This window comes from Leucopleurus acutus (genome assembly GCF_964270905.1).
Source record: "Leucopleurus acutus genome assembly, chromosome: 17".
In the NCBI taxonomy this organism is placed as follows: Eukaryota; Metazoa; Chordata; class Mammalia; order Artiodactyla; family Delphinidae; genus Leucopleurus; species Leucopleurus acutus.
This window is the reverse complement of record NC_139159.1, coordinates 71,233,756-71,250,481: the sequence shown is the minus strand read 5'-3', so window position 1 is coordinate 71,250,481 and position 16,726 is coordinate 71,233,756. Positions and strand designations below refer to the sequence as shown.

General features: G+C 39.5%; 1 long non-coding RNA gene across 1 annotated transcript in view; it reads left to right on the top strand.

The window, feature by feature from the left end:
* Positions 1 to 16,726, top strand: part of LOC309974192 — an 885,569-nt gene that overhangs the window by 745,635 nt on the left and 123,208 nt on the right. The gene's annotated exons all lie outside the window — the stretch shown is intronic.

Here is a 16,726-nt window from a genome sequence, read left to right as displayed (position 1 = left end):
TTTTGTTTTTTCTTTGTTTCCTGTCTTGGTTTATGCCAACATCACCCATCTTTTTGCTCCAGTTAGGAAATTTAACTGTATTTGTAAACTTCGTTTTGTCTCTCACATTCAGTATAACATGTCAATTTGATATGTTAAACATGATAACATAATCAGTTTGATTCTACCCAGATTTAGCTCTTTAGTCTAACTTCTTATCTCTATTCTTTATCTTTATTCCCAGGGTAACTGCCACGCTCAAGTTCTCATCATTTCTCCCACAGGAAATTCTGATAACCTATCAAATGTGCTCCCTGTCTCAGTAATTTATCCAAGGTCTTATTCCCAAACACAAGTTTGATTATGTCATTTTTCTAACTGAATCTTAGCCATATTCCCAAGTCTCACAGTCTGATCTAATATACCTGCATCCCTCATCTTTACAATTTGATGGCCATTCCTTTCTTTAAATTCTAGACCCTATGGTCCACCATTCTTCAAAGCATGGCCATTCATACCTTTGCCTCTTTTTGGAGTGCCTTTTTCTTCCTCCTGCACTGGCCTGGCATCTTCTTGTCATTTAAGGCTCAGACTAAGTACAATCTTCATGAAGTCATCATTGGCTACCTCTGTACATTCATCATTCTTTCTCCTCTGTTCCCATTGCTCTCTGCATACCTGTATTACTGCACCAGCATCACTGTATAAGTTCATTCAATTCTGATTTTTTTTTCTGCCTCCCGAACTAGACCATTAGCTTCTTGAAAACAGAGAGATTGCCTTATTTGTCTAATTCATCTCAGCATGTGTCAATCTGTGTGTATGGCATGATTGCCCTCAATTTTCAATGAATATTCCAATTTCAAGATTCTGTTACTCTGACTGATTAACTGAACTGCTTGATGTCACGGAATACATGTTTACATCTTCTTAAGTGTCCTTTCAAAAATCTTAACTTACTTATTTGTAAGAAGTTCCTATTGCACGTCGGATACTACTAGGAACACGTTCATAAATATTATAAGGGTTTATTCTTTATGAACAAAAGTATGCCCATATTGGTGAGAAAGACTGCGGGGACAAGGAAAGAAACCAATACACAGTCATTGCCTAGTATGTGTCAGGAACTAGGCTGGCCTCTTCTACACAATTTTGTTTAATTTTCCCAGTAACCTTTAATTACAGACATTGCATTTTTCATTCAGTTGAGATGATAATGAAGCTCAGGGATCTTAACTACCTTGCCTAAGGTCACATAGTGAGTTAGTTTTTATAAATAAGGTTAGGTTAGGTCCTGCTGCAGTAAAAAGCAACCCCCAAATGTTAATGTCTTAAAACAATGAACACTTCTTCCTCACTCACTGTATATGTCCACTGCAGGTTAGCAAGAGTTCTCTGCTCATCATAGCCACTCTGGGATCTAGGCTGACCAGCCCCATCTCAAATGTTGTCAGACACCACTGTTCACATTTTGTTGGCCAAAGCTCCCCGCCGGCTACACCTAACTCCAAGAGGCCAGAGAAATACAATCCTAACATTTTTCCCAGAAGGAGGAAAGCAAGAGTTATTTTTGAAACAACACTAATGAGTGTGAAATTAAAAATTAAAACCACATCTGCTTAAGTTCTAAGTTTATCCCCTTTTCTACCACACCAACCTTTTCATTTTTTTCTTTATTTGGAAATATATTGAATTAAATTTTACAATGAAACCTAATACATGGTCCTTGAGGAAAGTAAGGTATATAGAGTCTCTATATTAGTGATTCTCGAAGTGTCAGTGTCTCGAAGTGTCAGGATCACCTGCAAACTCTAGGACTCCACATACAAAGTCAGAATCTTTAAGGGGGAGGAGAGTGCTCTTGTATTTGGGACAAACTTCCCTGGTGTGTGGGTTACTGGTAGGGGGCCACATGGAAGAGAACAGTGCTCTAGGTCTAAGGTTTCAATCCCCCACCAACTTATTCTAACTTGTCTTACTTATTACATATGTTTTCCCTCTCTTCAGTGCAAAATGTAACGCATGCTTCTTATGAACATATGATCCTCTCAGAGTCTCTTCTAAAGCAGAGTCACTCCTTCTCCGAAATGTTTTTGGGCACTGGAGAGGACAGAGCTTATTGAATAATGCATTTCATCGCTAGACAACTTGAAAGGGGCTCTGCTTAATGCAGTAGAAATTTTCAGATGATTCATTCTGGAGCCACTGATCAAAAGTACAGCTAATGGGGACAGGGGAGCTCAGGTGATTGATATCTTTCAAGGGACAGTGAGCAAAATCCCTATCACTAGGAAAGAGGCTGAGTAATGAAATCAAGTGTCAGGCAGGCAGAGAAGCCATTTAGGCTTTAAAATAATGTAGTCATAGTACCCTGTAAGACTCAGACTAGATGTTACCATGTCCAAACGGATTCTACAACATGGGCATCGTGTTTCTGGGTCTGAGCTGATAGAGCCTTGTGGTGTTGGTGAATGAGGCAGGCAAGGAATGAAACTGACAGGGCCAGGAAAACATCAAAAATCCCTCAGAAACACAATGAAGGGGAAGAAAGTCAGCCCTCAACAGACAGAAAGGAGGCGATTCTCACAGAACTCCTGCATGCATGGCCCTCAGAGGGACTGCTTCGTTTCACTTGGCTTCTGTGACGATCAAAATGCCCCCTTGGCAGTGGATAAAATAAAATAAAGAAGGCAGAAATAAATGCCAAAACAAATTCATGCACAGGATGACCTTCCAAACGCTGCAAGGCCCAGCTAAGCTGTCCTCTACTGAAATGAACGGAAAGGGCAAAGAAAAAAATCTATAATTTAACTTCAACTAGAAAAATCTTTAAAATGAGCTGAGGCACTAAAATATTTGCCAGTCTCTTCTTTCTGATGATGACCTAACATTCAATGAATGTCTCATAATGTGTCAGGTGTTTTATATGCAGTTTCTCTTAGTATTTCATAATAGCATTGCAAGATGGATGTCATTGCTTCCAGTTCATGTCTGAGGAAATAAAGGTTAAGTAAATCACTCAAGGTCACATTGGAAAGAAGAACTGAGTCTGAGATATTTATTTTATTTTACTCTAAAATTCATCACATTTTTTCCCACACAAGACAACCCTTCAAAGTTGTATTAGAGTTAGAAAAATGTCAATGTCTTCTCTGTCCTTTCTTTGATGTCAAGAAATGCACTTCATCCAAAATGGTTGGCTGGATATAAAAATGGCTGAAGACAAATGTTGTAAAAGCATACAAGTGCATTTTTCACATCTTTAGTTTAATCAGGGTACAAGAACTTTGGTCCACAAAACTAGACTCCAGGTCTAGTGATCTAGACCTCTGATGTTCAGAAGTTATTCAGGGGAGCTGATGCTTCGTTTCACTCTGCTTGAGTGTTTACCAGCAAGGACAATACAGTTGAGTTCCCAGAACCACCTGCCAAGGCATACGAAGAGCCTTACATAATCCCAGTAGATAAAGCCATAAAGAGTCCAAGGGCAATTACAGAAAGGAAAACCTCCTGTCACCAGACCTATTACATCACATCAGCCTTGGAGAAAGAAGGCCATGGTTCTTTCATCATTCCAACATGAGACCTTGACAGAAATTCACTCTGAGAGGAGAGACTGCCTGTGTACCCTTACTTTGCCCCATAGGTTCAGATGGGACTAATCATCTTAGTACCTGCCATGGTGATATTGGAACTGACACAACCCAGCAGGCTTCTCTCCACAAGACACCTTATCACCCATATGGTACTGTTTGATAAGAAAAGGTATGCCCCTCCTCCATCCCACTAAACAAGAATAAGACAGAGCAAGGAGTTTGAAGAGTGAGGTAAATCAGAAGGCTCTAGTAGTGATAGGTCATTAGATCAAAAACTGAAAAGCACACAGGTTCAGGGGTCGGACAGACGTGGGTTGTAACCTGAACTCTGCTACTATGTAGCACAGCGATCTTGGACAAGTTACTTACCCTCTCTGCACTTCACAGGGTTCTGGTGAAAACCAAACAACATAATGTTTTCAAAGGGAAGTGATAAACATGTACACACTGCTATATTTAAAATAGATAACTAACAAGGACCTACTGTATAGCACAGGGAACTCTGCTCAATATTCTTTAGTAACCTAAGTGGGAAAAGAATTTGAAAAAGAATAGATACATGTATACGTATAACTGAATCACTTTGATGTACACCTGAAACTAACACACCATTGTTAATCAATGATACTCCAATATAAAATAAAAATTAAAAAAAAAAGAGTAAATACGTAATACCAAAAAAAGGGAAGTGATATAGTGGAGTAGTCAAGAGAACTCTCTCTGGAGAGAGTTCTAGAGACCAGCTCTACAACTTAATATCCATGTGATGCTGTGTTAAGCAATTAAGATTACTTTCTAAGCTTCAGTTCCTTCATCTTGAAAAATAGAGGTAACAGATATCACCTTGTGTTGGAAGTACACAGAGCGACATCAATGGCACTTAAAAACAAAGCTTCAATGAAAAAGAAACACACGTTACACATTATGTAAGACCACATCCAAACAAAACACACAGATGAATACAATGGAATGGTTATCTGTGGAATGGGGGAATGGGAATGGGGTGTGGAATAAAAAGGGATAAATGAATTAAATTAAAGGAGGGGGCCTGTAGAGATAAAGATACAGGCCCTCTACAGGGGGCCTGTAGAGAGGGTTGATTGACTCAACCCTCTGAGTCAGAGGTCTTCACAAATGTAATAACTGGGCGTATTTCCTGGGGTTGTTTGAAGGTTAAGTGTGGAAAAGCTTGGAGAAAGTTTAGCAGAGAATCTGCTGTATGTGCCCAATGGTAGGAACGGCTTTGTTAGATGCTTAAGTATGTGGCAATCCTCCCTCTTTTTGTCCCACTATGAAGCTTGGCCTATTTTTTTTCTTTTATCTATCTATCTATCTATCCATCTATCTATCTATTATTTATTTCTTTTATTGAAGTATAACTGATTTACAATATTATATTAGTTTCAGGTATACTGCATACTGATTCAATATTTTTATGGATTATACATCATTTAAGTTTATTATAAAATAATGGCTATATTTCCCTATGTTGTACAAATACATCCTTGTTGGTCCCAGGTTCTTTTTTTGAGAAGCAGGTTATTGCCAAGGATGTCTGCCAAATTCAGTTTTCCATCTTTTTCACAATTCAGGTTTTTGAAAGTGGGAGACTACCTCCCCAAGTTCACTATTCCTTTTGCAAAGGACACAAGCAAATAATCCTCTGGTGTAACACAGAAGACTAGACTTTGGCCTGTATAATTATGAGGATGATATCAGCTAAAAGTGAATTACATTAACTTGATCATTTCTCATCTTTGAAATTCAAAATGACTTGGCCTGGTTACATTTATTTATGCCTCAGACTATTAAGAGGGCACAGTGGTCTTGTCCCATCTAATCCTTTATTTAACTAAAATTAAAAATAATTTCTGAATTCCATTATTAATATCCTCCCTCTGTGAAAAGTATCTCCCTTGGCAGACCCTACTGACATTCAGTCTAGACACTGCTGGGGGAACTCACTTCATGAATATCAATAAATGTGTGGCATAGAGATGGGCGAATATTAAATTATTTCTCAGAATTTGACAGTTGATAAAATGCTAGTATAATAATTAAAAGTGCAGGATGTTTAAACGCTAGGTAGGTGGTTCCTCAGTGCAGCGATGCACATTGGTCATATGAGAACAGCATCTTTGTTAGAAGGTAGCTTAAGGAAGAAACTTAACCTTACTTTCAGCTCGTTTTGGTCTTATATCTTCAGTGAATCCAGAAAGAGAGAAAAGGGCTTCTTTTCAAAATGCCATAGACAGATAAGGTTATGCTCTTGATTTAGGAAAAAAAATTAAAAATATATTTATATAATTTCTTGCCATCATTTTCTTTTTCCTCCAACAGCAGATGACTTTAAATGCTAATGGATTAATCAGAGGGCAAAAGAAGTCTGCCTGGTTACTGTTCTAACCTTCACTTCCACCATCCTTCCTAACCCTCATCTGAGGTCTGCCCCTGGCCCCAAATATTCTTATTCAGTTGTCCTGGGTAGGAACTTGGGCTTCAATATTTTTTAAGAGTTCTCCAATTCTTTCTAATGTACCATCAAGGCTGAAGCCAAAGGAGCTAGAGCAATGGTTCTCAAACTTGAGTGGGTGTAAGGTTTACCCGGGATGCTTACAAAAAATACAGATTTCTGGGATACACCCCATGGGAATCTGGGCAGGACTTGAGAGTCTGCATTTTTAACAGACACCCAGGGATTCTGATTCAGGTAGTCCAAGAAACACATACTGAGACAACTAGGCTGGTCATATTTTTCATTTTCAGCTTAAACAAACCCATCACTCCAGCTGTTGAAGGAATGCAGATCAAAGGGCAGGACTACATTCTGTGGCCTGCAAGCAAGATACGTTCAATGCAGACAGCCAAGTACATCTGATGATGTTTGCAGGAGCCAGCCCAAAAGAATATGGGGAAAGAGATGTAATATTTATCAGGCACTTAGCATGCTCTAGGCATTTCACAAATACTCTCTAACTTAAGTCTCAAAGCATACAGGTAGAAAGAAGTTACATAGCCTTCCCTCGATCTCCTGTTGAAAAGAAGAGAGATGGGGTTCATCTTAGGTTCTCTCTAACTGCAAAGTCCCTGAAAATGAAGGGCAATGGGCCAGGGGCTGAGATATCTCAATACCAGTCTCTGATTCTTACTCTTCCTCCTTCCTGTATGTCATGAGGCAATCACCCAAACGCTCTCAGTTACTATCTCAGCATCTGTCAGGTTGGGAACGGGGTGGGGTGGGGTTAGGGTGGGGGTGGTACTTGACTCTGCCTGCTTCAGAAGGATCACGGGAAGGGGAAGATACATGAGTTGTTACCCATGAAAGCACCCGAGGTTTGCTGGAAGAAAACTATTATGTAGACAGAGTAAGATTTTGTGTATGAAAAGAAAAATGCTAACATAGTTGGACACCCTTCTTCAATTTGTTACTTTGCCTATTTACTCATTCATCAGACATTATATCTAAACACCCATTGTTTTCAGAACCATGAAGGCTGAGAAGGGTACAGGCTCTCTATAGACAAAACATTTTCAGTTTGATGGGAAGAGGAGGAGATGAAGTGGCTGGGAGACAGTGAGGAACAGAGGAAGTAGAGTAGGGAAGGGAGAGAGCACGGAGAAGAGGAGGGAGAATGTGGGTGGGGGAAAGTTGGACAGAAAGAGAACACATTTGTTTGTATGAATGTTTTAACATTCACAAAATGCTTTTTTATCCATTGCATCATTTAATTTTGTTCTTCTCAGACTTTCACATGCAAAAGAAATCACCTAGAATAGTGTTTAAACATATTCCTAGGCTCCACCCCCCAAAATTCTGATTCAGTGGGCTGGGCTGAGACTAGTGGTCATGGGGTACATGGTGGTCCATGGACAGACCGTGCTTCAGGCGGCAGTGATTCAGTTATCAGTCCAACTTTATGAGGCAGGTAAGGCTGGCGTTAGGATTCCTATTTATCATTCCCATTTTTTAAAAAAGAGGAAATTGAAGTTCAGAGAAATAAGGGAACTGGTTTAAAGTCCCAAAGCTACCAGGACTTTTTGATGCTAAGCTGTGGACTCTCCTCTATGTGAATGAGTTAAGCTCAATATTCTTTGAGGTTGTGCTTGGGGAAATCTAAATAATGGTCATTGCCTTCCAAGTGGAGTGAGTTGTCATGGATACAAATATTGTCTTAATACATTGTAAGGAATTTCCTTTAACCATAGATTCTATAAGAAATAGTCCCAGCAAGGTATAATCTATTCTGCTTCTTAAAGAATCAACATTCCTACATCAGGAGAACTGGATACCAGTTCTCTTTGTGAAAATTGGCAAGATCTATAACCTCCTTGCAGGTAAGTTTTAACCACCTTTTGGGATTGTAGTGAGGATCAACTTGACCTAAAGTACTTTTGGCAGTTCCTGACACATAGTAGGTGTTCTAAAAATGCTAGTTTCCATTTTTCCCTTTCCATTATTAATCCATTAATCCATTACTAATAATTGAGCACAAATAAAATAGTGAGAACTTAACACATGTTGGGATGTGAACTAGGTACTTAATTTATATTAATTCTCATCATGATCCCAGGGAGCTGGTCAGCATCCCCATTTCATAAACAAGGTAAGTGAGGTTCAGAGTGATGAAGATCTTTTCCTGTTCTCACACTAATTAGAGGTAGAGCTAGGAGTTAATCCCAGGCAGCCTGCTTCCTGAGCCTGCTCTCCTAAGCATGCTGTGAAGTTGCTTTCCCATCTTGTCAATCAAGATGTTTCAATTAGTTAATGGTGAAAGTGAGGGATAAGACAAGAAGAGTAACTCCAGAGCTTGACTGCCAAGCCTGACTTTTTCACAAGCACCAGTGCATGGTTGGTAAAACAATGTCCACTGAATGTTGTTTATGCTGTGGAAACAGCACTTTGTCTATTTTTCTGGGACAGGACAAAAGAAAATGACTTTCCGCTTACTCCTATTCTCACTTCTTTTGGACCTGAGTCTTTCTGACAGGAAGTACACACTTCTGCTATTTAATCCCTGCAACCACTTGTTACCTTGCCTGTCAGCTCTTGTACTGACAAAGGGACCTCTCTCTGCTACTTATGTGTTCATCCTAATAGTTCTTGGATGCAATTAGTTCTTTTGCCCTTTCTGTATGAACTTCTGGAGGTGCAAGAGTGAACACACACACACACTGTGCCCATCCTTATGGCACCTTCTATCTGGTGAGGGAGATGAAGAGGCATACTAAAGGAATAATTGCATTTCTGACTACAGAATTCCAAATTTATATAAGGGTCCCGAGTGAAAGAAACATGGTCTCATAAGACAGTACGAGGAAAGAAGTGGACTTAGGTTGTCCATATCAGAGACAGGGCCCACAGCAGATGTCTAGAAAGGCATCCAGGGGTAAGTGGTCTTTGATTTACGGGTGAGTAGAAGTCAGCTAGGCTAAGAGAGGTGGGAAGAGGGAAGGTGAGGAGTGCAACATCTCTACGCTGAGAGGGAGCAGGGAAAGTTCAAAGAATTGAAAGAATGCGAAACTATAACGGAACACTGACAGGCCCTAAAGAAAGAGGACTTAAGAGGAAAAAAATCAGCCTCAGAATATATATCTATGTGCTGTAGGAAGAACATGAAATCACTCATTAATGTAACAAATGTGTATTGAATTTCTACCATGAGCCAGTGTCTGTGCCAGATGTAGGGGAAGCTACAAAAATGAGTAAGACATGATTTTTGTCTAGTGGTTGAAAGTTATTGTCAATCCCTCCAATGGTTGAAAGTTGCTGTAAATTCCTTTAGGATAAGGCCATGTTTTACTCATCACTACATCTTGAATTTAGTAAGTAGTCAGTGAATGTCTATTAAATAAAAGCAATTTCAGGTCACTAATTCTATTTTGACTATTGATCAAATAAACGTCAATGCATGAATACTACCATACTAACTTTAAACATATATATACACACACATACATGTGTATATACGTATGTTTGTATATGTATGTATACATACACACATGTACATTGTATATGTATGTCTACACAAACACATGCGTGCACACGCACATACACACACACGCATGCACGCACTAAAGGCTTACTCCAGAGTTAATAAAGTACAATCCTCAGGGAAGGGACTCTGGCTCCAGAATTTTTAAAGTAACCAGAAATGATTCACATGTGCAGCGATGGTTGAGAACCTGGTGGATATCAAGTTTAAATGAATAGGTCTAGGTTCCCACTGTAATATACAAGATTAAAATTTAAACATTTTTCAGTATCAGTATTTAGCCAAATTTCTTCTTCCCCCCAAAACTTGAGAAATACCACTATAGGACACCAACAGAAGTAGTGAACCCGCTGTCTCAGGCAGAGGACATGCCATCCTTAGGGAGGTATATGAGAACAGTCTGAACTCTGCGCCCCTTGACTCCCTCAACGCATCTGCTAAGGGCCCTCAAAGGGACATGTGCTCTGGCTAGGAACTATTCTTTAGGGAAATTCACTTGGTTGCTCATTTATCCTTGTATCCTGGTAACTTTAATGAAAGCAAACCTTATGCCAGAGAAACAAAACAATAAGCTTTGACAATACACATAATAGCTGAAAGTTACCAAATGAGTCTGCTTCTGTGCTGATGACCTTCGCCTCCACTTGGTCTTTTGCCATGGCAGGTGAATGTTTATATGTAGTTTAATTAGTTAACAATAGTTAAGTGCCTCAAGGGCTCATCAACTTGGCATTAAAGGACAATTACCCATCATCACTGGATTCCCAGGTTACTTGATGAAGCTGCATCATAATCTGTCCCTGAGTGAGGGAAATTAGGCAAGGGCAGAGTGTTTTGCTAAATCCCTGAAGCTCTCACAAACATACAGTGTGGTCTAACCCACCATTGAAGCTTTCAAAGCCAATGGCAAGGAGTCTTTAGAATAGGGAAAAATGAGGTGAAAAACAAGCACAAGCTCTTTTTTAGCCCAATCTCACCTCAGCCATGCAAGCTTCTGTAATAACCTGGACTGGCTCCACCAGTGATTGGCTCCATTTGTTTTACAGGAAACCTTCCTTTTTGAAAGAGAGAGGCTAAGCTTTTCAGTGCCTCCAGCAGAACATGTCAGTGCCTTGATTCCAAGGGCGTGGATCACATAAATCTGAAGTATCTCTGGTTTCGGTGGGAATAATGAAAACTTTCTCGGCTGACGCATCCAGGAATTAAAACAGCATAACAGCTTTGAACCATTGTCAAAAGCTGCATGGAGCCTCATTTCTGGAAGGGGTGTTTCATTTTTTGTGATTTAGCTTGGAAGCATCTACTTAAATCCTTTCCTTGTTTCCTCCACCTACTTTATTTCTACTCCTTTTTGGCTCTGCCAAAAAAAGTTTACAGTACAGGAATGTAGAGACAGAAAATAATTTAGGGAATCTGCCTGTCATTACACTGTGCTGGCAAAACATGAAATTTCAATAATTTGTCAAGAGCTTGTTTTTGAAAAGACTGATGTCTACACACATATACACACATCTCATGTACACCTCATTTTTGGGGGGTTGTTTTTGTTTGTTTTTACAACAGGAATTTGCAAGTTTGAGAAAGAAATCTTGTCAGTACAAGTGACTGGAGATTTTTCTTCTAATTGGTATTCTGAGACTCCTGTTGGGTAAAAGTACATTGCTGAGGGAAAGTACTGATTTTCATAAGCTCAGCTGAGTCAATTTCCAACTTATGGTGGTGTTACTGAAGAAAGCACTGACGTTTTGTGTTCATTTGTTCATTCATGCATTTAGCAAATTTGCATTTGGGGCCTACTCTGTAGCAAGACCAGTGTCTAGGGGATAAAGAGAGTAAAGACTAAATAAATAAATAAACCCTGTTTTTATTTTTATTTCTTGTTATTTAATTAATTTTTATTGGAGTATAGTTTATTTGCAATGTTGTGTTAAGTTTCTGCTGTATAGCAAAGTGACTCAGTTATACAGATACATATATTCACTCTTTTCTAGATTCTATTTCCATATAGGTCATTACAGAGTACTGAGTCGAGTTCCCTGTGCTATACAGTAGGTTCTTATTAACTATCTGTTTTATCTACTTTAGGGTGTATATGTCAATCCCAATCTCCCAATTTATCCCCCCCTAGGTAACCATAAATTTGTTTTCTACATCTGTGACTCTATTTCTGTTTTGTAAGTAGGTTCATTCATACCATTTTTTTAGATTCTACATATATAAGCGATATCATATGATATTTGTCTTTGTCTAACTTGCTTCACTCAGTATGACAATCTCTAGGTCCATCCATATCACTGCATATGGCACTATTTAGTTCTTTTTTATGGCTGAGTAATATTCCATTGTATATATGTACCACATCTTCTTTATCTATTCTTCTTAAGAGATTACAAAGTTGTGAAGAAGATAAGAACTGTACAATATATTCCGAGGAAGAATGTGCAGATGCCCCATGAATTGGCAGGAGGGAGGAACTGGTCATGGCTGGGTGGTGGTTTCAGGCAATATTTCAATGAGGAGAAGGCAACTGGCTTGGCCTTGATGTATGACAAAGCATGAAAATACTGAAATGGTAAGGGAAAGGAGGCAAGTGGAGAGATATCATCAGGTCAGGAAGCAGCGCTGAGGAACCAATTGCTGTTGGTGACCCTGACTTTATAATAATGCCTGTCTGATCAGTTATGTAATTTATTCTCAGTATTCTCAGAATGCAGGGGGCAAGCACAGAAAAAGTAGTAGGGATTCACCCAGGCATAGGGTGGATGCCACTGAAGTTCAAAGAAAAGGACAGACAAAAGAGTGGTTGAGCTTTGGTAAGGAGATCTGGCAGCTCCAGTATGGATTTTGAATTCCTTTCCTCTGATCCTTGGGTGAAATATGTCCAGTGGAAAGTAAAAAGGAAGAGAATTTAGAAACAGTGGTGTAGGTTACTGCTCAAGAAACCTTGGGTATGACAGGCAGAATAACATGCCCCCCACCACAAAAAAAAAGGCCACATTCTAATACCCCCAGAATTTGAGAATATTTTACCACGGCTAAAGAGACTGCAGATGTTGACTAAATTAAGGATCGTGAGCTGGATATGTTATCCTGCATTATCCAGGCCGGCTCAATGTAATCATAAGTGTCCTTATAAGAGAGAAGTAAGGTATAAGAGCAGAGAGAAAAGGTTACGTTGCTGGCTTTGAAGATCGAAGAAGGGAATATGAGCCAAGGAACGCAGGCACCGTATGGAAGTGAGAAAAGACAAGGGGATGAACTCTTCCCTTGAGCCTCCAGAAGGAATGTAGTCTTACTGTCATTTTGACTTCAGCCCAGTTAGATATATTGAACTTCTAACCTCCAGAATTATAGCGTAACACGGGCATACCTTGAAGATACTGTGGGTTCCACTCCAGACCACTGCAATATGGCAGACATCACAATAAAGCGAACATTGCAATTGAGCAAATATCACCATAAAGACAGTCACACGAGGTTTTTGGTTTCCCAGTGCCAGTCATGTTTAATCGATACTACAGTCTATTAAGTGTACAGTAGTACTATGTCTTTAACATGTACATATCTTAATTAAAAATACTTTATTGCTGAAGAATGCTAACCATCATCTGAGCTTTCAGCAAGACATCATTTTTTTTTTTGCTGGTGGAGAGTCTTTCCTTGATGTTGATGGCTGCTGACTGATGAGAGTGGTGATTGCTGAAGGCTGGGGTGACTGTGGCCATTTCTTAAAATAAGACAATAGTGAAGTTTGACAAATTGATTGACTCTTCCTTTCACAAAAAGTTTTTCCATAGTGTGCAATACTGTTTGGTAGCATTTTAGCCACAGTTGACTTCTTTCAAAATTGGAGTTAACCCTCTCAAACCCTGCTGCTTTATCAACTAAGTTTATGTAATTTTCTAAAACCTTTGTTGTCATTTCACCAATCTCCACAGCATCTTCACCAAAAGTAGATTCCATCTCAGTAAATCACTTTCTTTGCTCATCCATAAGAAGCAACTCCTGATTGATTAAAGTTTTATCATGAGATTAGAGCAATTGCAATCAGATCTTCAGGTTCTACTTCTAATTCTAGTTCTCTTGCTATTTCCAGCATATCTGTAGTTACTTCCTCCAGTGAAGTCTTGAACCTCTCAAAGTCATCCATAAGGGTTGGAATCAACTTCTTCCAAACTCCTGCTGTTAATGTTGATATTTTGACCTCTTCCCATGAATCACAAATGTTTTTAATGGCATGTAGAATGGTGAATCCTTCTCAGAAGTTTCCTATTTACTTTGTCCAGAACCATCAGAGGAATCACTGTTTATGACAGCTATAGCCTTATAAAATGTATTTCTTAAATAATAAGACTTGAAAGTTAAAATTACTCCTTATTCATGGGCTGCAGAATGGATGTTCTGTTAGCAGACATGAAAACAACATGAATCTCGCTGACCATCTCCATCAAAGCTTTTGGGTGACCAGGTCCATTGTCAATGAGCAGTAATATTTTAAAAGGAATATTTTTTTCTGAGCAGAAGGCCTCAACGGTGAGCTTAAAATATTCAGTAAACCGTATTATAAACAGATGTACTGTCATCCAGGCTTTGCTGCTCTATTTACAGAGCACAGAGGAGATTTTGCATAACTCTTGAGGGCCCTAGGATTGTCAGAATGGAAAACAAGCACTGGCTTCAACTTAAGGTGATCAGCTGCACTGACTCCTAACAAGAGAGTCAGCCTGTCCTTTGAAACTTTGAAGCCAGACATTGACTTCTTCTCTCTAGCTGTGAAAGTCACAGATGGCATCTTTTTTCAATATAAGGCTGTTTCATCTACACTGTAAGTCTGTTATTTAGTGTAGCCACCTTCATTAATTATCTTAGCTAGATCTTCTAGATAACTGTCAGTGCTTCTACATCGACACTTCCTGCTTCACCTTGTACTTTTATGTTATGGAGACGGCTTCTTTCCTTAAACCTCATGAACCGACCTCTACTGGCTTCAAACTTTTCTTCTGCAGTGTCTTCACCTCTCTCAGCCTTCACAGACTGAGGAGAGTTAGGGCTTTACTCTGGGTTAGGCTTTGGCTTAAGGGAATGTTCTGACTGGATCATCTTCTATCCAGACCACTAAAATCTTCTTCATATTAGTAATAAGGCTGTTCTTTTCTTATCAACCATGTGTTCACTGGAGTAGCACTTTTAAATTCCTTTAAGAACTCTTCCTTTGTATCCAAAACGTGGCTAACTGGCACAGGCCACCTAGCTTTCAGCCTATCTCAACTTTTGGCATGCTTTCCTAACTAAGCTTAATCACTTCTAGCTTTTGGTTTAAAGTGAGTAACGTGTGACTTCCTTTCACTTGAACACTTAGAGGCCACTGTAGGTTTATTAATTGGTCTAATTTCAATATTGTTGTGTCTCGGGAAACAGAGAGGCCCGAGGAGAGAGAGAAATGGGGGAACAGCCAGTAGGTGAAGCGGTCAGAAGACACACATTTATTAAGCTTGCTGTCTTGTATGGGCATGGTTCATGGCACCCTGAAACAATTACAATAGTAATATCAAAGATCACTGACCACAAATCACCATCACAAATATAATAATTAATGAAAAAATTCAAAATATTGCTAGAATTACCAAAATACTACACAGAGACAAGAAGTGAACAAATGCTCTTGGAAAAATGGCACTGATAGACTTGCTTGATGAAAGCTTGCCACAAACCTTCAATTTAAAAAAATGCAATAAAGTGAAACACAATAAAAACAGATATGCTTGGCAATTTATGTTGCTTTGAGCCACTGAGCTTGTGTATTTTTTTTTTTTTTTACAGAAGCAATAAGAAAATAATACATTGGGTTTAAGTGTAATGTTGGAAAACTTGTTCTCAGGTAGCAGATGTCTGCATTAGCTGGTGCCAGGTTAGACATAGATGATGGTGGCTGTATTGTTGGAGAAACCGAGTCAGGTAGGCACGGTGGCAGGTGTAACAGTAAGGGAGAAGAGGGAGTTAAACTATTAATGCTTGTCTCAAATAGATGCTCTTAGCAGAGAATGGGGGAAAACTGCTTAGCACGGTAACCTGGATTGTAAGTACTTAATATATGGTTTGTTAGAGCGTTGACTCTTCTGTGGGCGAGACAATCCTTTGGTGGGTACCGACCTGAGAGAACACGATGTTTGGTCCTCTCTAAAGACAGTTTTCTATAGGTAAAACTGGATTATGCTGAACATCAAGGAAAGCCTTGAAGTGGGGAAAGGATTTGTGCATGAACAGGAATGGTTAGAAGTACGGAGAGCAAATGACAGGCAGCCTTCTCATCCTGGTCCTACCTGTTTGCCTGGCTGACTGTGCTCAAAAAGCTCCAGGGTTTTTTAGCACCAGCTGAACATACTACTTCAATCCACCTCCAGCTGCCTGCCTCCCTGACACATTGCCCCATCTTCTACCCTGGAGGAATCGCCTGAGATCTCTTTGAGGTAGATCCCGTGCTTACTCATCTCCGTACTGCCATCACCTAGTGCAATGCCCAGCAAATAGCAAGTGCCCGATAAGTCTTCATTAAGTGCGTGCGCAAAGGGGCAGGGCTCTACTCTTAACATATTTAAAGACTCATTGGAGGGAGAGGGTATTACAAGGCAGTGAGTAGTTCTGTACTCAGATCTGCTGTCCAGAAGAATGGTTTCCAAAACCTGATCCACACAGGTCCACCAACGGATGCCAGGCCAGTAAAAATGGGTGGTCCCCACCCTATCCATTATGATTCAGTGGGTCTGGGGTAGGGCCTGGGCATTTGTTTCTTTAATAAACTCCACAAAGATTCTGCTTTTCAGGCAAGTCTGTGAACTCTTGGTCTTAACCTCAAAGAGGACAGAGATCATTATGAACTAAGGTAATCAGAGAAGGATTCATTGAGAAGTTGGGATTTGAACTGAACCTTCAAGCATGGGCACGTTTGGGTAGATGAAGATGAGGAAGAAAAGACAGAACAAAATTATAGAGAGGCAGACACTGTAAGAAACAGTACCCTGTATCATTTGGACTTTCTACTCAAAACACCATTAACAATCTGTATAACTTATTTCTGCATAATAAATTATCCTGTAATTTACTTTCTTAAAGAACAATCATCACCTATTATCTCTCAGTTTCTGAGGGTCAAGGATTCAG